We start from the raw sequence: 27,872 nt of genomic DNA, 5'->3' as shown, positions 1-27,872 counted from the left end.
AGGCATGCACCACCATGCCCGGCTAATTTTTTCTACATATATTTTTAGCTGTCCAGATAATTTCTTTCTATTTTTAGTAGAGACGGGGGTCTCGCTCTTGCTCAGGCTGGTCTCGAACTCCTGAGCTCAAATGATCCGCCCGCCTCTGCCTCCCAGAGTGCTAGGATTACAGGCGTGAGCCACCACACCCGGCCTATGTAAAACTTTAAAACCTGATACTCAGAGGTCCCTGCCAGCATATCATACATAAGTTGATGCCACAAGTTGATCTTCAGGCGTAACTTCATTGACATTCAATTCTAGAAAGGCATTGTACAATTCTGAGTTTGAAGACCAAGGATAAACAACTTGGCCTAGGCTTATTCTAATTTGGCACTTGGAGACCATGTTAATGGCTCCAAGTCTTGGCTTTCTCTTTTCCTGAATGGGCACTGAAATGTTTGTGCCTATCCCAGTGGGAGTGGAGAAGGAACAAAGGAATCTGTAACTGGTTGTGATCAGTTAGTTGTAAGCACCGCTGCGCTTGGACCAGCCGAGACGCAAATAATTAGATGGAGATGAAAACACTCTGAATTAGAAAGTACTGCACAAATATTAATTTTTGTTGTTAAATTTTGCAATCTGGAATTCTTAGTAAGTAATCCCAGTTAATTTCCTAAACAGGCACCTTGAAAAGATCCTACCATATAGACCTTTGGTACATCAGATATTACACAATTTTAGTTATCTCTATTTATCAAACAGTATACATTGGATAAAAACACCACATGACTGTTTTACTCCTACAGTGTAATTACCAAGCAAATATGTATTCAGCCTGTCAGAAGCCTAATAAGAGAGTCTTAGCCTTAGTTATACACTAAAAGTAATGGTAGTAACTATAAAACACTGACAGATTGGATGGCAATCCCTATACAGTCTCAATTTGCAATTTTGTTTTTGGCAGAACTCATTGTTTTTATGACCAACAATATATTGCAGTCCAAGGAAAAAATGGAACCGTCATGAGCTATTTTCAAAGGCTGCTCCCCAAAATGCACACTGTAATCACTAAACTAGACAGAACAATTCCTTCCTGATGTGACATGGTGGGGGTTATTGTTTATATTGTTGCTATGTTCATTTTAAAGACAGTGAATATGTATAATACTTCATCTTCCAAAAGGTACCAGCATGAAAGCTGCATGTTTGTATGAAGCCAAAAGTTTGCCTTCAAAAGAAATAATGGAAAATGCCTAAAAGAAATTCAATTTCAGGGAGTGGTCCAAGTGTCAAATGTTTAACAAAGGTGCAGTTGGGATTCATAAAAATGGGTTGGTAAAACACTGATGTAAAACAACTGAAGATAAAATCATGGAGATCTTTATTTTAATTGAACTATGGAAATGTACAAATTTACTCTTCTACATTTTAATCATATAAGCGGGCCTGGGCGCAGTGGCTCACGCCTGTAATCCTGGCACTCTGGGAGGCCGAGGCAGGAGGATCGCTTGAGGTCAGGAGTTTGAGACCAGCCTGAGCAAGAGCGAGACCCCATCTCTACTAAAATTAGAAAAAAACTTAGCTAGTCAACTAAAGATAGAAACAAAAAATTAGCCAGGCGTGGTGGCTCGAGCCTGTAGTCCCAGCTATTCGGGAGGCTGAGGCAGGAGGATCACTTGAGCCCAGGAATTTGCAGTTGCTGTGAGCTAGGCTGATGCCACGGCACTCATTCTAGCCCAGGCAACAAAGTGAAACTCTGTCTCTAAAAAGAAAAAAAAAAAAAAAATTATATAAGCCGTTGGTTCATGAGTTATTTTAAAAATAAAACATTACTCGTTTTATTTTTATTTTCTGTTTTTCTGGTAAGTTTGCAATGATATTCAAAGGTTAGTGAAGAAAAGACCTATAAATTGAAGTAATTTCTACACAAAGATACCCATTCTCTTGTTTTGCTTCCACTGATTTTTGGATCTCCAGTTAGACTGAGAAAATTTAGAATACTACTATTCAGAAGCATTTCCATGAAAAATTCACAGACTCATAGAAACATCTCAGAGATAAAATTTACTTCATTTTGAGGAAAAAAAAGTTAGTCTGATTGACTTTTTTTTTTTTTTTTTTTTGAGACAGAGTCTTGCTCTGTTGCCCTGGCTAGAGTGCCGTGGCATTAGCCTAGCTCACTGCATCCTCAAACTCCTAGGCTCAAGCAATCCTTCTGCCTCAGCCTCCCTAGCAGCTGGGATTACAGGCGTGCACCACAACACGTGGCTAATTTTTACTATTTTTAGTAGAGACAGGGTCTCGCTCTTGCTCAGTCTGGTCTTGAACTCCTGACCTCAAGCAATCCTCCCTCCTCAGCCTCCCAGAGTGCTAGAATTACAGGCATGAGCCATCACACCCAGCCAACATTCTTATTTAAAAGTATAGAATATGAAAAGCAAAAAGAATTTTAAAGTCCTATGAAAAAGTTAGTTTCATATAAAACTTAAAGACAGTACAGAAAGTGAGATATATTTTCTTTTGTAACTAACACCTTTAAATAATCTCAACTTCAAATGAGGCATGTTGTATCTTACTTTTTTCCCACTTAGTATTAACAAATCTGAAGTAGCCCTGTTATCTAGTTACTCTTTACCAAAACACCTGGTTTTATTTTCTTCGTGGCACTTATTAATATCTGAAATGATCTCTGTGATATCTTTACTTGTTCATTAGCAATTGACTTTAGCCATATTCACAAATAGATCCCTAGCACTTAAACTGGTTGTAGGGTCTCAAAAATATTATAATATTAAAATTATAATTAAAAAAAAACATTAGTGGGGATTCTGTTTAGAGCTCTGTTCTCCAAGAGTTTCATAGATTCCATTCTTAGCCATTTTTTGTTTGTTTTAAACTTCTGTCTTTCGTTCTTTTGCTGTCTCTCTCTACTTGGGAAGGAGATGAAATATTTTGCTTTGTCATAAATGGAAAATGAAATGTGTTCCCTGATCTGAAAATTTAATATAAGGCCACAGAAGCATGGGCTTTTATTTACAGGTTTTATAGTCTATGAAAAGATACATATTGACACATTGTCTCTAGAAAATAAACAGTACCCAACCCTGTATTTAGCCAAGCCACAGAGGAAAAAAGTTTGATTTCTTCTTCATAAATTTGAATTATACCTGCAATTTAATTACAGGTATAATTAAATATATATTTTATAAAACAATATTGTAAACTCACTGCCATCTTTTGAAAGACAGTCCAGTAGAGTGACTAAAAACAGGCTCTGGAGCCAGGCTGCCGGAGTTTGACCCTGGCTTTTCTATTTAAAATAGCTAGATAACTTTGGGGAAGTTATACTACCTCTTTGTGCTTAAATTTCCTCATCTGTAAAATAGGAATAATGATAGAATCTTGTTTTTAGTGTTGTGAAAAATAAGTCAATAAATACATTGCAAGTCTTTGGAACAATATGTGGCATATAGAAGGTGCTCAGTAAAAGTTCTCCATTATTATTTATTTCAAGATAAAAATGTTCAAAGTGATATCATTAGTATAAAATTACCTACCCTAACAAATACCAAATTGTCTTTTTAAAGAGACTTCAGACTAAAGGTAGTAGGAATGTGCTATTAACACACTTTACATATTCAGAACTCTGGGCCTGTGGGCCCAAGTCTCATAGACTGATACAGAATCCGTTCACTCATTCAGTCACTTAAATAACGAATTTTTATTGGGCAACAGACTATAGCATTTTTAACTTTCTGTAGATGTTAGCAAAAAGTAATAGCATCTTCCAAAATCAAGTCAAAAGGGAAGAATTTGAACACCAAGCCAGACTTTGATTAATTTCCTTCTCCAGCTATATGCTACTACCTTCCTAGAAAAGCCTGATCAAACAGAAAATTTCCCATCTACCTGTCAAGTTTCCATATCAATGTATCATGATCCTTCTAAGAAAAGAATCCAACATTGAACTCTGGTGTAATCTGAAAATACTGACGTGAAACCTGAATCATTTCTTATTCAACAAAAGCTTATTAAGTGACTCCTTAATGTGCTAGTTTAGTGCCAGGCTTGGTTCTGGAACTGAAAAACAAAAACTACAGACCCTCCCTACTGCTTTTAAACTGCTTAGAATCCATTCAAATATTCATAGAGATGAGCAGAAGGTACACATTAGGGAAAACCAATCCAGCTCTGGGCAACATAGGGGATTTTGATTTCAGACTAACAGAGATGTGAAGTTAGCCTACCTGGCAGAGGGGTGGAAGGGAAAAGTGATGCAAGCAGAGGGAGGAATACATGCAAAAGCCCAAAGGCCAGGTACAGCAAGACAAGTTTGGGAAAGTAGCTAAGTACTGGCTCAAGTAGAGGCTCCAGACTTTCATTATGCAAATAAACCTCCTGAGGAGGTAAGGAAAAAAAAATACTAGAACCTTCTTTTGATATCCTCCCACTTACCTCCACAGAGTCTAATGTAATTAGTAAAGGGGTGTTGTCCATGTATTCGTACTGATGTTGCCTGACTTACAATGGGGCCACATCCTGATAAACCCATCATAAATCCAAAGTGTCATAAGTCAAAAATGCACTAGGTACCCCAATAAAAACATCCTAAAATCAAAAAATCTGAAGCTGAATCAATCCTAAATACAGATGCTCCTCGATTTATGATGGGATTATGTCCTGACAAACCCCTCATAAAGTTGAAAAATCACAAGTCTAAACACTGTAAGTTGGGGGTGGGGTCTGTATTTTTAAAAACTTCCTAGGTGATGCTAACCTGCAGGGCAGTGATAAAAATTGAGGCTAGAACCAAGCGGAGACTTTGGCCTGAATGCAGCGATGGGGTGGCCTTGAAGGGTTTTACGTGTAGGTGAGATATAGTTGAGGTTCACTTTGGACTGGAGAGACCACTTAGGAGGCTAATGGAATAATCTGGACTACTGCCTATAGCTTTCCTGGTTGTTTCTTATACCTGGTTAATTCTAGTAACTTCCTTTCAAAAAAATACATTAGCTAAAAACAAAAACAAAAAACGCATTAGCTACCTTTAGGTGCTAACCCTTCAGGGGAAGTTGCTGAACTATAAACTTTTACAAACCACAAGGGTAATCATTCAAATTGGGGTTTTCCTCCCTAGATGGATTTCAGCAATTTGTGGCCATCTTAAAATGGTACACAAAACTTTTATTTGTGCTTGTATATTTTTCCAGAGTGAAGGTCCACAGTATTTATCAGATGACCCCCAAAAGTCAACAGCACTATATGAGTAAGAAGCAGACAGTGCTTCACTGTGGATGAAATGGGTATATTGAGAAACTTGCTTATTTTGAATATAGTTCTAATATAATGTGTGGGTATTTTTTTAAAAAACTGTCCCTTAACTTGATTTCTCCAGTGGTTTCTAATCCTGACAAATCATCACAATCACCTAAGGATATTTAAAAGGGACTTGGTTTCAAATCTCACCCCAGAATTATCGAATTAGGAGCTATAAGAGAGGACCAAAGTTATTTAACTGCAGGTCAGGTTTGAGAACCACTGAGATATTCCTTTACCTATAAATGTTTAGAGTAAAACTATTTACTTAGAGGCTCTATTAACTTGCTTTTATTATTTAAATCTTCATTATTTATGCAGAAAAACTGAACCTGGTGCTTTCTTTTAAAATAGTATTATACAACATCATTAATTTGACAGCTCTCCAAGTGTGAAAGCGTCTTCATAATCCAGTCTGTAATTCCAGAGAACTTTCTGAGTTGGGAGTTTGGTTTTTTTCTTCTCTGTTTTGTTCCCCTTTTTCTCTACCAAGAATTGCCATTCAATCCTCTTCTAATAGTGCTGTTTCTACTTAAGATTTCTGGGCCAAGGTGAAAATCATTCTAAATTGCCTTATCTCAGCACTTAAATGGATACAGTTTTTTAAAAAAGAAGCTTCCTGGTTTGAGGAAATTATTTTCACTCTTATATGAATCTGGCCCTCCTATGAATAGCCTTCTTATTTTCCTCTCCTTATGTTATCTGCTCCACATCTGGTATCCAATATGAAGCAGAAACAGCGTGTTATCAACCACACGAAGAAAGAAACATAAGGCTCTTAGAAATCTTGGATCTCATTTATTGTGCTATTGAAGGCATACTCTGGAGTATCTGAAAAGCTTTAGATGATTAAAAATGAAATATAAGAATGTGTTGTCCTAGACAATTATGAAAAAAGACAGGAAACCCTTTGTATATTGCTGGGCTGCAGCTATCTCCAAGGACAGCTTGAAATAGCAGCAGGAACATTATAATATTCAGAAGGACTGATTATGTAGGATTGATACAGTATTTGGTATTATTTCTTGGTTCTAACAGATTTAATAATGTAAATTTGACATAGTCAAGTATTCTGAACAACAGAAACACAATTGCTGTTTTAATGAAAATCTTCGAAAGGAAAAAAATTTTAAATAAGTTTCACCAAAATAATCCATGCCAATTAAATCTAATTTTTAAAAAATGTTTTTTCCAGGATTGGGGCTAGAATTCTCTAACAAGTTTTACTTTACACCTACCTCTTTCTCCTTGTTTGTACTTTTTTCTCTTGCTTCCTCTTGTGTTTCTCTTTTTCATATTTCTACATCCTGTGGTTGTCCTCTCTGTCAGAAATCTCAGCTTCTTCCTCCGAACTGTGCACCCATAGCATCTCAGAGCTTGGCAGGGACTCAGAAGTGAAAATGTTGTGTGCTCCTTCAGTAAGGATGTCCAAGAAAAAGCAGTGACCAGGAATTTGAAGCGTGTATAGTTAGCTTGTGCAGTCTCGGATCTCTTACTGTCCATGGACTTCCTATTGTCATTCTCTTGTATTATTGGGGTTGCCTTCTCATTTTAAAAGTTTTTTTTCCCTGCATTTAATGTATAGTTTCTTATTGCTATGGTAGTTAACAAAGTATCAGACCCTTTTAGGTACAGTCTTTGTTATCAACCTAGAATACTATCAGGTAAAGAAAGTCTACCTGCTTTTCTGAACATACTTAGGAGTTTTTTTTTTTTATTTTTTTGAGACAGAGTCTCACTCTGTTGCCCAGGCTAAAGTGCCATGGCATCAGCCTAGCTCACAGCAACCTCAAACTCCTGGGCTCAAGCAATCCTACTGCCTCAGCCTCCCAAGTAGCTGGGACTACAGGCATGCGCCACCATGCCCGGCTAATTTTTTTCTATACATTTTTAGTTGTCCAGATAATTTCTTTCTATTTTTTTTAGTAGAGATGGGGTCTCGCTTTTGCTCAGGCTGGTCGTGAACTCCTGAGCTCAAATGATCCGCCTGCCTCGGCCTCCCAGAGTGCTAGGATTACAGGCGTGAGCCACCATGCCTGGCCATACTTAGAAGTTTAAACAAAATAAAACAATGAAAGTAAGATTCTTATGCACAGGAAGAATTTACTGATGGAAACTGAAAATATTGGAGCTAAATAAAAGAAAAATGTAGTGCAGAAGGCTGACAATTTCTTTTTTTTCTAAATTTTTATATTTATGTCTTCCTACTTACTGTACAACCAGGGATAATGATATATCTTCTTCTTCTTCTTCTTCTTTTTTTTTTTTTTTTTTAGAAACAGGGTCTTGCTCTGTCACCCAGGCTGGAGTCCAGGTGCAGTCACAGCTCACTGCAGCCTCCAACTCCTGAGCTCAGGCAATACTCCTTGCCTCAGCCTCCCGAGTAGCTAGGACTACAGGTGCATGCCACCACACCCAGCTAATTTTTTTTTTTTTTTTTAGAAATGGGGCCCTGCTATGTTTCCCAGGCTAGTCTTGAATTCCTGGCCTCAAGTGATCCTCCCATCTTGGCCTCCCAAAATACTGGGATTACATGTGTTAGCCACTGAGGCTAGCAGCAACAATCTTTTAATTTGCCTGAAAAAATGTATCCTAAATCCCAAGCATACTTCACATCTTATGCCCTATTGTTCCTTTCCCTGTGTTTAGGACAGCACTGTAGGAAGAAGAAAACAGTTTAAGGACTGCCCATTGCAAAAAGGCTTTTCTCTAAAGCAGAGGTTCCTGAAGGGTTTGTTTTATCCTCCTTTCGCTGGGCACTTGACAATATCTCTAGACATTTTTAGTAGTCAGAACTGGAGAGGTGCTGCTGGTATCTAGTGGGTCGAGGCTAGAGATGCTGCTAAACATCTTAGTAGTATGAGAACCCCCTCTTCTCCTCCCTTTGTCATCTGCTGTTAAACAGAGTTATCTCACCAAAATGTCAGGAGTGCTGAGGTTGTAAAACCCTGCTGTAGACATCGGCTGTGCCCTGTTTCGTGACTTGCTGAGTCCCTGTGCGGCAATAGGGAAATGTGTCCAAGAGGCCTGATGCTGACTCACAGATGACAATTATGCTACCTTTGGGAAAACTAGCTATGCTTGTTAGACTTGATGGGTGTTTCTGTGTCTGTCAGACACTTGGTTTGTGATGGAAAGTGGGATGCAGTCGCTGAAGCAGAGGCTGGGCTGAAGCACAATCTATTTAAAGAACCCTAGACTGTGAGTCAGCAGCCCCAGCTCTGCCTTAGCCGGCTGCGGGGTTTGAGCAAGTCGCCTCACCACTCTAGACCTCAGTTCACGTCTCTGTCAGGTAAGGGTCTGAATGGGCTCCTGTTCCAAAATTGTATTAACCAAATGAAAAAATTACCTCACAGTTAAACAGAACTTTTATCATAGTTTAGAGTGGACATCTTCTTGATCTGTAATTCTCTAAAATTTTTCTTGTCAAAAACAAGAATCATCTTCAAATATCTGCACTCAAGATTGATTGTCTTGCATGGAAAATAGAATGTCTGTTGGTGTTTAAATGTTGCCCCTCTGCAATGTGCTTCTTAGAAATATCTAGTTAGTCTAGTCACACGCTTTACCACTGACTGTGAAGAGCTGTCCGTGTTTTCCTACCAGGCACACACCAACATGGCTGAGGGCTAAAGCCCCCCGCAAAGGCAGTCAGGCCGAGTCAGGATCATGGAGAGCCATTGGGAATTGTGGCCTTTTAAGTCATGACCTCAGTCCTTGTCCTACACCACTCCCTTCTCTGAAAATTCCCTTGACAGATGGAGAATCAGTCTGACTCATCATTACCCAGAAGTTTGTTAGAGGACATGAGGAAAAGAAAAGGAAACAGGATTAAATAGTTGCTGAATGCTGAGTACATACTATGTGCTTTACAAATGTTGTCTGATTTAATCATTGCAAATACCCAGTTAAGTGGGTAATATTAACATCCCTTTACTGATGAGAAATGAAAGACCAGGAAAGTTGAGTTATTCATAAGTGATAGGAAACCTGAATGATGGTGGCTTAAATATTAATATAAAATGGATTTATTGGGTCATGTAACTGAGAAGTCCAGAGGTAGACACAGAAGTAGAGGTTGGTCCAAGACCTTAAGGAATATCACCATTGTTCCAATTTCTCTCTATTTCTTTTTTGTGTTTTCTGAAGTGTTGGGTTTATCTTTAGACCACATGGTACCTCCCAGAAGCTCTAGGCCCTCCCCCTCAGGAACTCATACCTCACTGCTTTTGAGTAGACTGTGGTTCTCACATAAGCTCTGGGATTCACTCTCTCTCTCACTGGCTCTTTTTGAGTGACATGCTTATCCCTGAACTGATCTGTCTGTGTTGAGGAGGGTGAGTTGGTGCTGGGGAATGTTAATCAAGTGGGGCCCATTCCAGGTGCTGTGGGGCCAAAGGTGCCAATTAGAAGTGGATTGAATTCATCGGGGTGCCATTAGCAAGAAAAATTTGAAGGACTAGAAAGATGTCGACTAGATGTAGGTTAGGAAATGACCAACAGCCTGGAGTTTCTAGTACAAAAGTATATTTTAAATAAATTGAGAATAAACTTTATATTCAAACATCAAATAAACAGAAAGATGATTGCCGGATTCTGAGGTATTGATTCTTAATTCCCATTCAAGTTCCAGAAACTCTAGAGATTTTAGATTAATAATTTAGAGTTTATTATTTAGTGATATTTTGAATTTGGTCTAGATGAAGAATGGAGACTAAACAATAGTTTCTCTAAGTATGTTTTTGTCACTGCTTGTTATTCCTGGGCATGTTTTCCTCATTGATTGGTGGAAGTCCTCATGAAAACATAACCAGGGAAGACTGGTTCCCCACATCCAACCCTTCTGATCACCTTGAAACGAGATAGTAAGAAAGAGTCTAAAAGATCTTGGAATGGATAATGGTATTTTTCCCTTCAATATCTCACTGATTTCCAAAAATTACTCTATTTGTGTTCAGCTATGAAATATTTCTTCATGATTAGTAATATGACAATTTTTAAAGCAATTTGAGTCAATTACATGTGATTTTAAAATAATGAAGCTAAAACTTTAAGAAGGAGGACTACATTATTATGTATGAAGAGTTTTTTTATATAATATAAAATATAAACATCTTTATTAAGAGAATTCACATGGGCTGAAAGATATTGCCTGAGCAGCAATTTACCACTTAAAAATAAAAGCTATGGAATGTGGACATTAAATGTATTTGTCCTCAAGAACTAAAAGGAACTCAATACAATTTAACATGAAATGGTAGGATTTATATTAGTTGGATATTCTGGCATTTTTCTGTAGAGATCGATATCAGGTGAGAGTAAAAACAGGCTTCTGATCTATCACATAATTACCAATATACCAAATTATTCACCATCAGCAGCCTATCTGGATGGAAAATGTATCCCCTTTTTGAAAAATTACTTGTTTTTTTGGCCAGGTGCAGTGGCTCACGCCTGTAATCCTAGCACTCTGGGAGGCAGAGGTGGGCAGATCGTTTGAGCTGAGGAGTTTGAGACCAGCCTGAGCAAGAGCTAGACCTTGTCTCTACCAAAAAAAAAAAAGAAAAAAAAGAAGAATAAAGAAATTAGCTAGACAACTAAAAATATATAGGAAAAAAAATTAGCCAGGCATGATGGTGCATGCCTGTAGTCCCAGCTACTTAGGAGGCTGAGGCAGGAGGATCGCTTGAGCCCAGGAGTTGGAGGTTGCTGTGAGCTAGGCTGACGCCATGGCACTCTAGCTTGGGCAACAGAGTAAGACTCTGTCTCAAAAAAATAAAATAAAATAAATAAAAAATTACTTCTTTTGCTAGTCAAAAGCCTAAGTTTTAACAAAATATGGCTTGTGAAGAAATTGGCACAAAAATTTCAGATCTTAATTTTGATTTATCTCATGCTACATTTAGACCACAAAGGTAGAAATAATTAAAATCAAAACAAAGCAAAGCAACTTCTTTATAATGTTACCTTTTAAAATAGAAAACAGACCACAGCACTAAAAGAATGAATCCTCTTTGTCAATCTATTTAGGAACATCCTTGCCTGTGGGCTGGAGTCATACCCAGCCTCTTACAGCTCAGTCTAATCTTGGGCAGTCTGGTACAATTCAGGAGGTCACACGTTGAGTGACCAAGACATCTAGAAGAATGACCTCAGTAGTGGAAGGCCTCAGAATGGGCCATGTAAGGAATGGCCACCGCTGACAGGGGACACAACCAGCGGATCTGGATTTGTTGAAGGAACATGGATGTTTAACCTAGAAATGATAAGACTTCATTTCTTTTCCCAAATATCCCAAAAGTTAACTTGACATGGAGAACTCAGTTTCTATTTTGTAGCACCTTAAGGAAAACTGGAAGGAGTGGATGATGGCTACAGGACTATGGGCTTTGGGTCACTGTTAGGAAGACTTTTCAAACAATGAGAAGGCAGCTCAAGAGAGTGGTTCAACATACAAATTACAGAGTAAGAAAACTGTGGGTTTAAATACCTGCTCCCCCAAGTACTAATTGTGTAATCTTGGCAAGATGTTTAACCACTCAGCCTCAATTTCCCTGTCTGATAAGTAGGGAAAATAATATCTAACTTGCAGTGTTATTATAATGATCAAATGAGTCAATGTATGCTAAGTGTTAAGTGTAGCAACTGGCATTTACAAGGACTCAGCAAATGGTGGCTCAATAGTTGTTTCGTAAATCGCTATCATACTGTCGTTATTATTTGTCAGAAGTATCCAATGATAAAAATTCCTGGCTTTGAAAATAGTAATTTTAGCCATCACCTGACATATTCAAGTAGCTTTTTAAGGTGTAAAGAGTATGGGCTGGAAGTCATCTGGTCTGGATTTAAATGTTAGTGCTAAGTCTTACAAGCTGTATTATAGTGAATTAAATATTTGATTTGTATGAGTTTCAGTTTTCTTATCTTAAATTAGGATAATATCTTTCAAAAAAACAAAAATCAGTTTGTTTTTTCCTAAGTAACAAATAGCATGATAAATAAAACAAGAATAAAATTTCTTGAGGATGTGCCCAGACCCAGGTACTATTCTAAGAGCTTTATATGCATTAACTTAATGACCTTATGATGATAACACTAGGAGGTAGGTATTACTATTAAACCCATTTACAAATAAGGAAACTGAGGCTAATAAAAAATATTTTTATGCCAAGGTCATGTAACAGAGGGAATAGCTTGAAAAAGAGAAAAATGTTTTATGAGTTGTCTTTTTAACTGCCACCCTGCCCCCAACACTCTTTTTGGGAATTAAAACATATATCCCTGCCTGAGGCCGGTGACCACGAGAGATAGGGCAGTGTTCTTTGTTTTTTTGTACCACAGGAGGTGGCTCAATGGAACTATCTGGGCAGAACTCATGAGATTGTCTTTGTTGGAGATGGGGTCGATCAGAACCATCAGCTGTAGTTAAACAACAATACCCTGAAGCTGAAAACCTTCCCTTTAAAGCTCTGTACTTCTGATTATAGTAGGATGTTGGTACTTTAAAAGGCAAAAGATTTATTACATCTGAAGAGAAACCAGAGTATATGGATGTTGGTACTTGAAGATGGGAATCTACCAGCCTCCTCATTTGCCAGCAAATTAATAAACCTCCCTTTCCTTCTCCTCAAACTACTTGTCCTCATTATTCTGATGTGGTCTTGGGGACAGTCACGTAGTTCGTCAAGGACAGAGTGGGATCACAAGCATAAGAGCTGTGGCTCCCGGAAACCCGCTCCGGAGCTTTCCCAGCACAGTGCTTGACACTGAACACACATTTGCTCATCCCTCCCCCCCAGGCACTGGAAGACCACTTACCCAAGATATGGTGACAATTAAACGAAGATTCAAACTTGCCATGGGTGGTCATTTAAGAGTCCAGAATTGCTTTTCTCAAATGCCAATCCCTGAATGAGGGTCAGATTACCTCCTGTTAAATGAAAGATTGCTTTGAAAAGTACAGATTTCTGGGCCCACCTTTGGAATTTAAGAGTTACTAATCTGGGATGATTATACGTATATGTAACACATGTATACATACATATCTATGCAAGCTTTCTCTTTGTCACCTCTACCCTATGTTGCTGCCACTCAACTTAAGGAACAGAGCTTAGAAATTTGTAACTCCCCAGGGATCCTGTTGGATAGGTAGGGTTGATAACCAATGCTATATATTACTCTGTATGTCTTCCAATTAGGAGTTTCTACAATTTTAGGGAATTTTCTAAATAAAAATAGGCCCTTGATTGACCTTAAGTTTTCCAGTTTATAGTTATAGAGACATCCTGCCTCTAATTGATTAGGGAAAGAGACAGAAGATCAGTGGAATCTATTGTTGCATTTGCTTTTTAGAAAAGCTTCAGACACCCTTTCTACAGAGTGTGTCTTAATTAACCATTGCAGTCACCTCCCTAGTCAACTAATATCTTCTCTAATAAATGGAAGAGGGAGATGAAGAAACTAAGTGAGTAAGTTCAAAACCTGAGTGCAAGCCAATCTCTCAGCCTCTAGGAGATACAATAGATAATGTAAATAAATAAAAAGGAAGAAAACTGTCAGGTATATTGAGTTTGTCAAATAAACGGGCGTGGAAGCTCTACCTCCACCGCAGACATGAGAGGCTATGCTGTGGAGAAGGAGCAGGCAGAGCAACATCTAGGTCCAAGGGAGATTTTGTCTGTGAGAAACATCCTTAATTACAGTCCATATACAATAGGAAAAGGATGAACTTTCAACTCAGGATGTAATCCTTAGGAAAGAAAAACAGCTCCTTAGGAAAATGGATCAAAGACACTGATTCAAGTTCTGTAAAGCCAGGTACCATAAAGAGCTCTGTGCCCAAAGTTGAGTGGCAGTGACATAAAGTGTGTTGACACAGAGAAAGGTTACCTATCTATGTATGTGTATGTGTTATGTGTGTGTACGCACATTTAAATACACATGTACTCTCTCTCACACACATATTTATAAATACACATATTTCAAGGTTATACCTACCGAAATAATTATAATAAATCAACAGTCCATTATTCCTTGACTGATTATATGGACAGAGTGGTTTTCCTAAGTTTTGGTACAGAATATGGAGGGTGAAATAGGTTTCATAATTATTAAATTAGAATTTGACTCATAGCCAAAATAATTTCCAGTGTCTTCCCCTCTCCCCTCCCCACCCTTTTTCCAAAACAGAGCTTGGGAAATGACAAATTCTTTTTCATGAGAGTAAACAGCATATTTTGGTTCCTTAGATTTTATCATGGTGTAAACACCTAGAGGAGATATGAACGTTGTGAAACTCCAAAATAGCTGGAAGGCAGAAGTACAATGGAGAATTTTTCAGGATGTACTTTGATAGCAAGTTGTGGAGAATGTTGAGCAGGGAGTGCAAAAATGACATTTGGTAACTAATTCTCAAGAAAAGGGAATGAGTCAAGTGTTTGGAAAGAAGCAGAGCAGAGTATGTATGAGAGTAAGAAAAGGGCAAGATAAATAACTGTTGCTGTATAAGATAAAGGAAGAGAAAACTGACGTATTGTGAAGGAAAAGCCTTTTACAAAATTGTAGTGAACTTTAAAAGACTATTTTAAAAATGTACTGCGAGTGCCAAGTGATAATGAAAAATATCTGTGCATCTTGGGCCAAATAACAGATAAATAAAATAGAAATTTAACAGAGAACAGAGACCTTGGACCTATTATGCTATGAAGAGTGGCTGTTTTATCTGTACTTTTTCTCCAGTCAATAGGAGGGAAATAGATTCTTTGGTGCCATCTAGTGCTTACGTGGAGAAAGGCAACTAAAAGAGTGAATTTTCTTAAGAGTTTTGGTATTTCCTACGCAGGAAAAATTAGTATAATGAAACTGTTGAATTTCAGGGGGATAAGGCAGTAGTTTGAAACTTAGTAAGGAAACCAGTATTCATTAGTATAAAAAAAGTGACTTGGAGAAGGCAGAGACTTTTGTCTCAGTTTTGGCTTAATCTCCAGCATCTATAATGGTAACTAGTATATTACATAAACTTTATGTGAAGCAGTTTGAAACAAAATGAATAAATGGAGAAAAAAATTACAGGATTTCAGAGATTATATAGACTTTGTTCTACATATATATTGCATCTACCTACATTTTTAAAAGGATGACACAACTTTTACAAATCATTTTAAATAACAAATTTAGAGTTATTATACTAAAGCATTGTCATTGCTGTAGATTCCTCAAAATCATGTTAGGGGTTCTTTGCAGAGTTTGAAACAGAATATGAGAAAATCTAGGAGTTTCTCATCCTGGGTGCAAAGAAATGTAAGGAAGAAATACCTCCTTTCTTATCTCTTGACATTGGTTTCATGTGATGCCTGAAAATGTGATGCCTGGAACTGCTGCAGTTATCTTGTGACTAGGAGGTGAATGAATTCACCCACCAAGGATGACAATGAGAACAGATGGAGAGATGGGCATTTATGACATTGTTGAGACATTAAATTAACCAACCAGAGGCTGTCCTACCTTGAACTTTTTATTATATGGAAAATAAAGTCTTTAATTTTAAAAGTAATTTAGAGATAATTTTTTCTGTTACTTGCAACTTAAATCATCTTAACTTAAACATGTAAGTGGAATATAAAAATAAATAATCAGAAATATTAGTTTAAACATTCTTGAAAAAGAGAATTAATATGAAAATTAGCATTTTTGTAAAAAAAGGAAATAAGAGACATAATCTTGCATTTTATGAAATCAACACATGGCATATTGAAGAAAAGTCTAACAAAACATATTTGGAGAACTTTAATTTGAGACAAGGAGGTGCTAAATATCATAGAAAGAACAATAAAAATGGTAAGAAAATTGAAGCTTTGCTTACCATTTCATGGGTGCTATAATATAACAGACTCTTAAAAACTAAGCTATAATAACTTTCTCAAATGCTCTTTCATACAATAAAAAAAAACGTGAGCCAAACTTCAGCACATAGGATCTATGTTGTACTTAGCTTGCTGACTACTAAAAGTGGTTCTCATGTGTTTTCATACATTGGTATAAGATGCTAATTTAAATGCACTATGTTTGACCTGCCTCAAGGTAGGGTAGTTCCTGCCAAAGGTGAATTTTCCATACTGAGTTGCAAATTACAATTACAAAGTATGTTTCCCCCATAAAATATAGGATTCTACTTTTTATCACTCTACCTTAACTTTCTGGAAACCAAATCAGAGTAAGTAAAAAAATAAACTCCAAATTGAAGTGAAAATTTAAAATGAAGATAGTTTATTTTTAAAAATTCAAAGAAAACATGAAAATAATGAAAACATTTCAAAGTTAATTGGGGTATAGATTTGGGTATGTATAAAATCATTTGGATTATACCACACACGTGCACGCACACACAAAACCAAACCAAATAAACAGAAATGACAGCTTCTTTCAGGATAAGATTTTGATCACTATCATTTCCTTTAAAATGATTTTTTGATAGAAGATTTAAAAAGTAACCATTTTATTCTTTTTTTCACCTTGCTTTGATGGTAGGGAGGAGTTCATCAACTGATAACATCATCAGTCATCTTGCCACCTTTTATAGCTTCCATTGCATCATTAGAGCTATCGTATTTCCCATTCAATCAACTTTCAGTAAAATTGAACTTCTCCATGCCTTGGGTTCATTATGAAAGTATGCTTTACGTTTTGGTATAACTTTGGAGAGGAAAAAGCTCTGTTACTTTCCTATCATTCCAAAACTATAGTTATTTCTGCCACTATTTCACTGTGATCAATAATGTAATAAATTTCAAGCCTGAAAGGATTTATGTGTAAACTGTCTTTGTATCAAAGCTAACAGATGTTCCCAGAATCTTTTTCTTATGTGGACATTGTCGTAGTGTGATAATAAAACATGCAGGGTTTTTCACTAACCTCTTTTTACCTCTTTACAATTATGTCATAAATAATAAATCAAACAATAATTTTTATTATACTTTTACAGCATTCCTGTGAGATAGATGTATTATCATTCCCATGCTACTGATAGAGAAACTGAGGTTTGAGTTGATGAATAATTTATCAAAGGTCACATAACTATCAGATGGTAGATTGGGATTTGAACCAAGACTGACTGAACATAACAAACTCTGGCAAATAAGCGAATAATTTAATCTATTACTCTGGTGATACAACAGTTATTTTAATTTGCTTGTTAAAAATTATGTCAGAAAGGATCACTTACACATTACTGGTGGGAACGTAAATGGTACAGACAACTCTGACAAACAATTTGGCAATTTCTTATAAAACTAAACTTGCAGTTCCCATATGGCCAGACAACTGCACCCAGAGAAACAAAACTTGTGTTTATGCAAAAGCCTACACTCAGATGTTCATAGTGGCTTTATTTATAATAGCCCCAAATTGGAAAAAACCCAGATGTGCTTCAGCAGATGAATGGTTAAACAAATTGTGATACAATCATACCACGGAAAACTATTCAGCAATGAAAACAAATGAACTGTTTATACACACAGCAACTCAAGGAGATCTCAAAGGAGTTATGCTGAGTGGGAGAAAACATTCCCAAAAGGATAGATTCTGCTTTCAGTTGTATTACATTTTCAAAATGAGAAAAATTACAGAAATGGAGAACAGATTAGTGGATATCAAGGGTTAGGGATGGTGTGACTGGACAGGAAGGCAGTAGATGTGGTTATAAAAGGGCAATCCCAGGGACTCCTGTGGTAATAGAATTGTTCTGTGTTATTATTGTAGTGGAAGATACACAAACTTACACATGTGATAAATAACATAGAACTGAATACACACATGCAACTACTTATAGTAAAACTGAGGACATCTGGATAAAATCCAGGGATTGCATCAGTGTCAATATCCTTTTGGTGATATCGTAATATATTTTTGCAAGATGTTATCATTGGAGGAAAACTGCATAAAGGGTACATGGGTTCTCTCTGTATTATTTCTTACATCTGCATGCAAATCTATAAGTATCTCAAAATAAAAAGTTTAATTAAAATTATTGTAGATAATCCTGGTATCCTGGTTAATCATAATTAGAATTATTTTTCCACACATCTAGGAAAAGTAAACTAAAATTTCTATACATACTTTAGCCACAAAGTGAAATATAAAAATAGTTTCATTCACCGAAAAAAGTGATTCACCATCCATTGGTGCATTGTTTTTGTTGTTAGTAGTACACCTGTTAACAAGTGACTCAGAAATACTGTGTCTTTGTGCTATATGGATGTGCATTATACAGTGTGTTTTGAAGTGTGAAAAGAAATCCCTTAACAGTATAGCTTTCCTCCTGCTCTAATTCATTATCTGAGCCTCTGCGTGTATGGTCTGGTTTTCATCTTCTTTATATGGCTCTTTTCAAAGACATTGATTTTTAAAATATGCCCTTATTTGTCAAAGCCCATTGATTTTTAAAATATACCCAATGCAAGACATTTTCTTTTATTTTCTTTTTTAAAAAAAGGCAACATAGTTTGCTCCACCTGTGATTTAAACAGCGTGGAGGAGAAGTATCTCTGAAAAAAAAAATAGGTTTGAAACTCTGATTTCTTCAAATGCAGCACTAATGAATCAAGGCATAACTTATACAGCTTCTGGTTTGGGCTGTCATTTTCTTCACTTGCTCTCTCTCCAAATCCCCCCATCTTTTTCTCCCCAGCCATTTTTGTTCAACCTGTCCCAGCCGTTGGTGTTGATATAATACACACAAAGCAAGATCTGCCTTTATGGTTACCATGGAGACACTGCTTATTTTAAAAAAACAGTCTCTTCTGAAAAGAATGATCACGTTATGCATTCACCCAGGTCTGTAGGCAAGTTTTCAATGTTCTGAACTTACACATTTAATAAAGAAGTGGTGCTGCCAAATTAACCTCTGACATTTCCTGTCCACTCCAGTGACCTTGCAATGTTTCCCAAGACACACACTATTTCTTCCAAAGTTGTGACCACATCCTTCTGGCCAGAGAGATCTAAATATAATAAATGGAATAGCTAATAATTCTCCCTTCTCTATATTACCCTTTCCCAATTTAAAAATCTGTAGCAATTATTTATATTGTTCTCTGCTCTTTCCTTTATTCAAACTTATGGCTGGATGTACTTTGTAAATCTGTCAAATACTTGCACTTGTAGTTGGCATGATCCAGTTGAGAAACTTATTACACATTGTCTTATACTGTGCATTGTGTCATGTATGTTAGCATTGTCATTTCAACTAGACTGAATGAATCAAAGGAATCATTACACTGTTCTGTGCTAATTTTGTATCTCTCTCTTCCTTCCCTCTTTCTTGTCCCACTAACTCAGGGATGAACAGAAAATCAGTCAGTTAACAAACGTTTGTAAACTCCTACTGTACTGTGCACTCAGTACATTCTAAGAGCTGGAGATACAGCAGGGAATAAGAAAAGTCTCTGGATTTTAATTATTTAATATATTTGAAGAAAAGTTAATTTAGTTCATATATAGATAATCTTCTACTTTTTGATTAAAAACAAGTGCCCCCAAAACTGTTGTGTTGATATTATTCATCATTGAGACCCTTTTCTTCTTATATTCCTAATACACAAAATGGCAGTTATAAAGAGAAAAGTAAAAAATATATAATATTGTTCAAAAACAGTGTCAATGACCTGCTGCATTCTGTGTCCAGAAGCTGGGAGAGGTGGAGATAAGTTTAGCTCCTACGCTTCAGGGAGAACAGGGGATCAGAACCCAGACTACTGCTTGAGATAAAGGCCTAGAAAAGGGGCTCCCCAGACTGTTAAAAGAAGAAAAAAAAGCTTTGACTAACAACTGAAGTTAAAGCTTGTATAGAGTTCCTTAATTAGGACGAGGGGGAAAGAAAAAATGCCCTGCGGCAACCTATCCACTGATGCAGTGCCTGGACCTGCATTCGTCCCCAGTATCATCCCTGGGTCAGCTCAAAGTCATCTGTACATGACCTGGTTCTGGATTGGGATTCCCAGTGGTCCAGGTGATGCAGCACTGGGAGAGAGAAGTATAAAGAAAGAGCATTAAAACAACAAACAAAGAACATGGAAGGAAAAAATTCCCTTCAAAATGAGCTTGAAAATCAAAATCCCAAAATATGTCAGAAATATTATACCTGAAAAGATAACCAAGAAAATTAAAGATTGGGAAATATAATCACTGATGAAATGAAAATAATAGAACTATCTAAAAAAAATGTGTTCAAGATTTTAACCAGATTTTCCAAAGACATAAAGAATAACAACTTTAAGAATATAAAACATATTAATAAAAACAAAAGCACTAGCATATGAAAAAGAATTATGTAAAAACTTTGGAAATAAAAATATTATTGTAGAAAAATAACTTAATAAACAGGATTAACTCAAGATTAAATGCCGTTGAACAGAAAATTCAAAAATATTAGGAAAAAGGTACTGAGAAATACACAGAGTCTGACACAAGGAGATAAGAGATTGAAGAATCTGTATGAAATAGCAGTCAAGAGACATGGATATGCTATAGAGAGGCTCTAAAATTTCCTTACTATGAATTTTTGAAAAAGAGATTATAATAGCTGAGAAGTAATAGTTAAAGATCTAATGGTTTAAAATTATGCAGAATAGGAAAGAATAAAATTTAATATTGAAATACCCCACTTAATACACAGCAGGATATATTTAAAAATAAACTTATTGCTTATTCCAGTGAGAAGATTCCCCTGAATAAGCTTTTGTCTATTGCAAAAAATGTAAATTTCAAAGGTATAGATGAAATAGCCAGTGAATTGTCTACTTATAGAATTTAATTTATTGCTTTAGTCATATACATATTTAATTACATATTATCTAAATATAGTAATCTAGACAGACTGCTTTTTTCCCCAACCACACTGAAAAAAATTATTCAGCTTCTTCAAATGTATCTTTGACATCAGTGTCTTTGTCATCATCAGAGCTATTTTTAAATCATCATAGCAGCATCACTTGTATCTCAGCAAGACAAAGCATTTTGTGATTGTATAGATGATGTTAACACTGGAGGTTCTTATTCACATATACAAGTACAGTTTTATTTTTATTTCTCCTCTAGGTTTATATTCCTTATCCTCATAATGAAATAACCATTATTACTTTTTAAGGTGATCTTTTGTTACAGTGGCCTCTAATACTTGCAAATGTGATATGAAAATCCAGGAATAAATGCTGAACTCTTATATGGAAATTAAACAACCTGCTGCTGAATGATCTTTCGGTCAAAGACAAAATCAAAACATTTTTTGAATTGAATGATAATGATAACACAAGTTACCAAAATCTCTGGGATACAGAAAAAGCAGTGCTAACAGGAAAGTTTATAGCACTAATTACCTACATCGAAAAGATAGAAAATCACAAATTAACAACCTAATGTCACATCTCAAGGTAGTAAAAAAACAAGAACAAATCAAACCCAGAGCTAGCAGAAAGCAAGAAATAACAAAGATCAAAGCAGAACCAAACAAAATCAAAACAAAATAAATACAAAGGATAACTGAAATAAAAAGTTTGTTCTTTGAAAAGATAAACAAAATTGATAGATCACTAGCTAGATTAACTAAAAAGAATTTATTTATTTAGATAGAGTCTTGCTCTGTTGCCTGGGCTAGAATGCTGTGGCGTCAGCTTAGCTCACAGCAACCTTAAACTCCCGAGCTTAAGTGGTCCTCCTGCCTCAGCCTCCCAAATAGCTGGGACTACAGAAGCTTGCCACCACACCCAGCTAATTTTTTCTATTTTTAGTAGAGACGGCGTCTCACTCTTACTTAGGCTGGTCTCGAATTCCTTAGCTCAAGTGATCCTCCCACCTCCCAGAGTGCTAAGAATACAGGTATAAGCCACTGCACTGACTAGAAAATTTTAAAAGAAGAGGGAGGATTCAAACAAGCTCAATCAGAAATAAAAAAGGAGACATTACAACTGAAACTACAGAAATACAAAAGATCATTCAAGACTACTATGAACACCTCTATGCTCACAAACTAGAAAATCTAGAAGAAATGAATAAATTTTTGGAAGCATATAACCTCCCAATCTTGAATCAGGAAGGAATAGAAACCTTGAAGAGATTAATAGCAAGTAGCAAGATTGAATCAGTAATAAAAAATCTCCCAAGAAATACAAGCCCAGGACCAGATGGATTCATGGCTAAATGCTATGAAATCTACAAAGAAGAACTGGCATCTATGCTACTGAAACTATTCCATAACATGGAGAAGGAGGGAGTCCTCTATAACTCATTTTACAAAGCTAGTATCACCCTGATACCAAAGCCAGCAAAGGACACAACAAAAAAAGAAAACTACAGACCAATATCCCTGGTGAAACATAGATGCAAAATTCTCAACAAAATACCAGCAAATTGAATCCAAAATTACATCAAAAAGATAATTCACCACAATCAAGTGTGTTGCTTCCTAGGGATGCAAGAATAGTTCACGGCCGGGCGCGGTGGCTCACGCCTATAATCCTAGCACTCCGGGAGGCCAAGGCGGGTGGATCGCTCGAGGTCAGGAGTTCAAGACCAGCCTGAGCAAGAGTGAGACCCCGTCTCTACCACAAAAAAAAAAAAAAAAAAGAAAGAAAGAAATGATTTGGACAGCTAAAAATCTATATAGAAAAAATTAGCTGGGCATGGTGGCACATGCCTGTAGTCCCAGCTACTTGGGAGGCTGAGGCAGTAGGATCGCTTAAGCCCAGGAGTTTGAGGTTTGCTGTGAGCTAGGCTGACGCCACGGCACTCACTCTAGCCCGGGCAACAAAGCAAGACTCTGTCTCAATAAAAAAAAAAAAAAAAAAAAAAAAAGAATAGTTCAATATATGCAAATCAATAAATGTGATTTACTGCATGAACAGAAGTAAAAACAAAGACCATATGATCATCTCAATAAATGCAGAAAAAGCATTCGATGAAATCCAGCATCACTTCATGATAAAAATTTTCAACAACCTAGGCATAGAAGGAACATACCTCAAAATAATAAAAACCATACATGACAAACTCACAGCCGACATCATACTGAATGGGAAAAAGTTGAAAGCATTCCCCTTAAGAACTGGAACAAAACAAGGATGCCCACTTTCACCACTTCTGTTTAACATAATACTGGGAGACCTAGCCAGAGAAATCAGGCAAGAGAAAGAAAGGACACCTAAACCAGAAAAGAGGAAGTCAAACTATCCCTGTTTGCTGTTAATATTATACAATCTTATATTTAGAAAACCCTACACATGCTTACAAAAGACTCCTAGAATTGATAAATGAATTTAGTAAAGTCTCAGTTTACAAAATCAATGTATACAGATCCATAGCATTTCTATATATTAATAACACCCAAGCTGAGAATCAAATCAAGAACTCAATCCCATTTATTAATATAATAGCTGTGAAAAAAAATACCTAGGAAAATACTCAACCAAAGAAGTGAAAGATCTCTGCAAGTAAAACTACAAAACACTGATGAAAGAAATTGTATATGTCACAAACAAATAAAAATCTCATGCTTACGGATCGAAAGAATCAATATTATTAAAATGTTCACACTACCCAAAGTAATTTACAGATTCAATGCAATTCCCATCAAAATAACATCATTTTTCACAGAATTAGAAAATACAATCCTAAATTACATATGGAATCAAAAGAGAGCCCAAATAGCCAAAGCAATCCTAAGCAAAAACACAAACTGAAGTCATCCTATTACCTGTCATTTATAATTATACTACAAGGCTACAGTAACCAAAGCAGCATGATGCTGGTATAAAAGTAGACACATAGATCAATGGAATGGAATAGAAAACCCAGAAATAAAACCATATACATACAATCAACTGATTTTCAACAAAGCAGACAAAAGCATACACTGAGGAAAGAACATCCTATTGAATACATAGTGCTAGGAACATTGGACAGCCACATGCAGAAAAATGAAACTGGATCCCTATCTTTCACCATATACAAAAATTAACTCAAGAGGATTAAAGACTTAAATGTAAGACCTGAAACCACAAAAATTACAGAAGAAAACCTAGGAAAACTCTTCTGTACATTAGTCTAAACAAAGAATTTATGACTTAAGACCCTAAAAGAAAATACAGCAAAAACAAAAATAAATTTATGGGGTCGGGGGCAGTGACTCACACCTGTAATCCTAGCACTCTGGGAGGCTGAAGTTGGACATCATTATCCTAAGTGAAGTATCTCAAGAATGGAAAAACAACTACCATAATATGTTCTCACATGTAAGTGGGAGCTAAGTAATGGATATTCATTGTCAGTTCCAGCCTCTTCATGGACTGTTGTCCTGGTTCTTTGGCTCCTTGCTTGGAAAATTCACAAGCAGGGCTGGTATGACGGAGTGACCACAGACAGGAAGCAATTCCAAACAGCTTTAATTGCAGAAAAGAAGGGAGCTATACAAAGCAAGAGTGCGTTCCAGAGAGGAATGGGCCAGTCTCCATGAGTGGAGAAAGACGTTAAAGACACCCAGGTGGTTTCCTTTTATTGGCCTGGTCCAGGGGAAGACTTACAGGAGGTGTGGGATGTGGCCAGATGATTGATATACATGATTGACAGGTGTTCTTATAACAAAGTTACAGCTCCACAGGTGTACATGCCTCCAAACCTCAAGTTCTTGCTCTTTGTGGTTGTTCGCTGCATTTTCCTGCAGTCCCTTCCCTGGCTTCTCCACCCCTAGGAAACACCCTCCTGGCTTGTATCTGCCACCAGCAGATTTGGTCCCTGCCTAACATTCATGGTCACGCAGAGTGTTAGAATGGACGTTGGAGATCAGAAGGAAGAGGTGAGTAAGGGATGAAAAATTATCTATTGGGTACAATGTACACTATTTGGGTGATGAATACACTAAAAGCCAAGATCACCACTATGCAATTCATCCATGTAACAAAAAACCATTTGTATCCCCTATATCTATTGAGATAAAATTTAGAGATAACATACAATCAATGTAGAAAATACTGAAATTATTAATTTTCTTTGGCTTAATTTATACTAACTTTAACAGATGATTTTTGTAAGCACCAAAATTAGCATTAATAGTAGAACAAAAGATTGTGGGGTACTTTCTGGCTAACGTTATCCTAGGCAGTATTTTATGGCTTATGCAAGTGATCCATAACCTGAGAGTTTCAAGTATATGTAACTATTTTTTTCTAGGAATTTGGGAAAAAATTCAGCTTATATTTAGATTATATTAGGCTTCTGTAGTAAGAGGGCTTTTATTAACCTCTTACTGCATATCAGGTGTTGGTCCTGGGTATGTCTCAGTGAACAAGACACATAATGGTCCCACTCCAGGAATCCCAACTCAAGGTGTCTACATCCTAGCTGGGTGATATAGACAATAAGCAAATAAAGAAGAAAATATCAGGTAGTGGTGAATGATATATAGAACAATAAAAATAGTTCAAGAAATTGGATGAAGGAATCTAGAGAGTTTCCAAGGAAACTGAGTATCAGACAGAAGGGTCTGTGAGACTGGGCCTCATTCACAGACCAACCCAAGTCTAGAATTGCCATACCCTGAGACTAATTCCAGTAGTTTATCTTTATCTTATTCACTTTTTTGTTTAAACAATTTTTGACCACACATAGAAACTATGATGTAGAAAGACATTACAAATGCAAAAGAAGTAGGTAGGAGAAGAAAATCACAGAACATCAAAAGTAAAACAAAAAACTGTCTGACTTACAGATAGGAAGAAAGGCATAATTATTCATACATGGATAGGCGTGAGTCTTAGTCACCGTTTAGAATGTTTAGACTCCTTCAAACTCGTGCAGTGGGGATATGTGCATATGTGTATAGACATGTTTGCTTGCCTGCTTTCCCCTCTCTCTCCAGCTCTCTCTCTCCTCTCTCCCTCTCTTTTTCTTTTTTTCTCTCTCCTTCCTTCCTTTCTTAATTTCTATATTTTCTAAATAAGCATGTATTGCTTACACAATCTGGAACAAAACTCATATACTTTAAGTTTGAACCATTAGCTTTCACTCAATATTTCAGACATTTTTTCCCCTACCATTTGAAATGATCGAAGGAATAATTTTAAACCTTAAATCTGAAACTTCTTCTTTTTTTTTCTTAGAGACAGAGTCTTGCTCTTTTGCCCTGACTAGAGTGCCGTGGCATCAGCCTAGCTCACAGCAACCTCAAACTCCTGGGCTTAAGCAATCCTTCTGCCTCAGCCTCCCAAGTAGCTGGGACTACAGGCATGCACCACCATGCCCTGCTAATTTTTTCTATATATTTTTAGCTGTCCCCATAATTTCTTTCTGTTTTTTAGTAGAGATGGGGTGTCGCTCTTGCTCAAGCTGGTCTGGAACTCCTGACCTCGAGTGATCCTCCCGGCTCGGCCTCCAAGAGTGCTAGTATTACAGGTGTGAGCCACCATGCCCGGCCCTGAAACTTCTTATATACACATTCTAATAGGTATGTTGCTTTGTTGATTTTATCTCAATTAATATGTAAAATATGAGAATATATTGAATATAACTTTAAAATACTGATTTTAAATGGCCTAATAGTTTTCTGAGAGGAAGTTTTATCTATGTGCGAAATTCATAAGAAGGTAAAGTATATTCTACTCATTGCTCATTACTTTCAATTGAGTGAAACCCTGAACATTTACCACCTGGAAAGAATACTCACTCTTTCCCAGAACTTATTTAATGTAGAATACATATATTATCCTCCTAACTTTATTGCCTTTGAGCATCTGAAAGAATTCAGTTAAAAATACTGTTAGATAATAGCTTCATAATCATCCCAGATAAAAATCTTTGCTTTATTTCCCTGTGCTTCCATTATCTTGTTTTAGATAATAGAGACACTCATAGTAATTTCTGTTCATTATGGGGTCAGAGTGTTTTTGTTTTTGCAAATTTTCTGACTTAACTGATATCAATTCGTTAGTTTCTCAATTTCTCCCTTACAGTCAAATCACATTAAGTCTTAGAATTGTCTTTTTTCTCCCTACACTATGATCCTGAAAAGACACACCTATATCCCTTAACTCTAGTTGCATTTGTCTTGGTTCCAAGTAGACTTTTTTATACATTTACATTTAAAAATTTCTCACAACACTTCTGACAAAATTTTATTTTGCAATCAAATACATTTTCTAAAAGAATATAAAATTAAAAAGATGAAATAAAAATTTGCCAAGTTTTTTTCAGTTCTCAAAGTACATAATTCAGTAAAAATAATCTTTTTAGCTCTTTAAAAAAATATTTTTAAGGCTGGTCTATCAGACTGCATCAACATCAAACAACTGGTAGATTTTCTTAATTGCTTTTGAAAAGTATAAGCATTACATCATCCAAGTATGCCAAGAAGGATGCATTATACAGAGATTTTATGGAAAAATGTCTAAAGATCAGCTTCAGTCATGCCAAGTTTTGAAGGCATTTCTGTAGTGCACACACACACACACACACACACACTCACTCCTGTTGTGTACTGCTTGGAGCATGTCCAAGCAGCTGCTGGGGTGGGTGGAATAAGACAGCTGAAGTGG

The sequence above is a fragment of the Lemur catta genome, chromosome 1 (assembly GCF_020740605.2).
Source record: "Lemur catta isolate mLemCat1 chromosome 1, mLemCat1.pri, whole genome shotgun sequence".
Taxonomy (NCBI): Eukaryota; Metazoa; Chordata; class Mammalia; order Primates; family Lemuridae; genus Lemur; species Lemur catta.
This window is presented reverse-complemented; position numbering follows the sequence as displayed.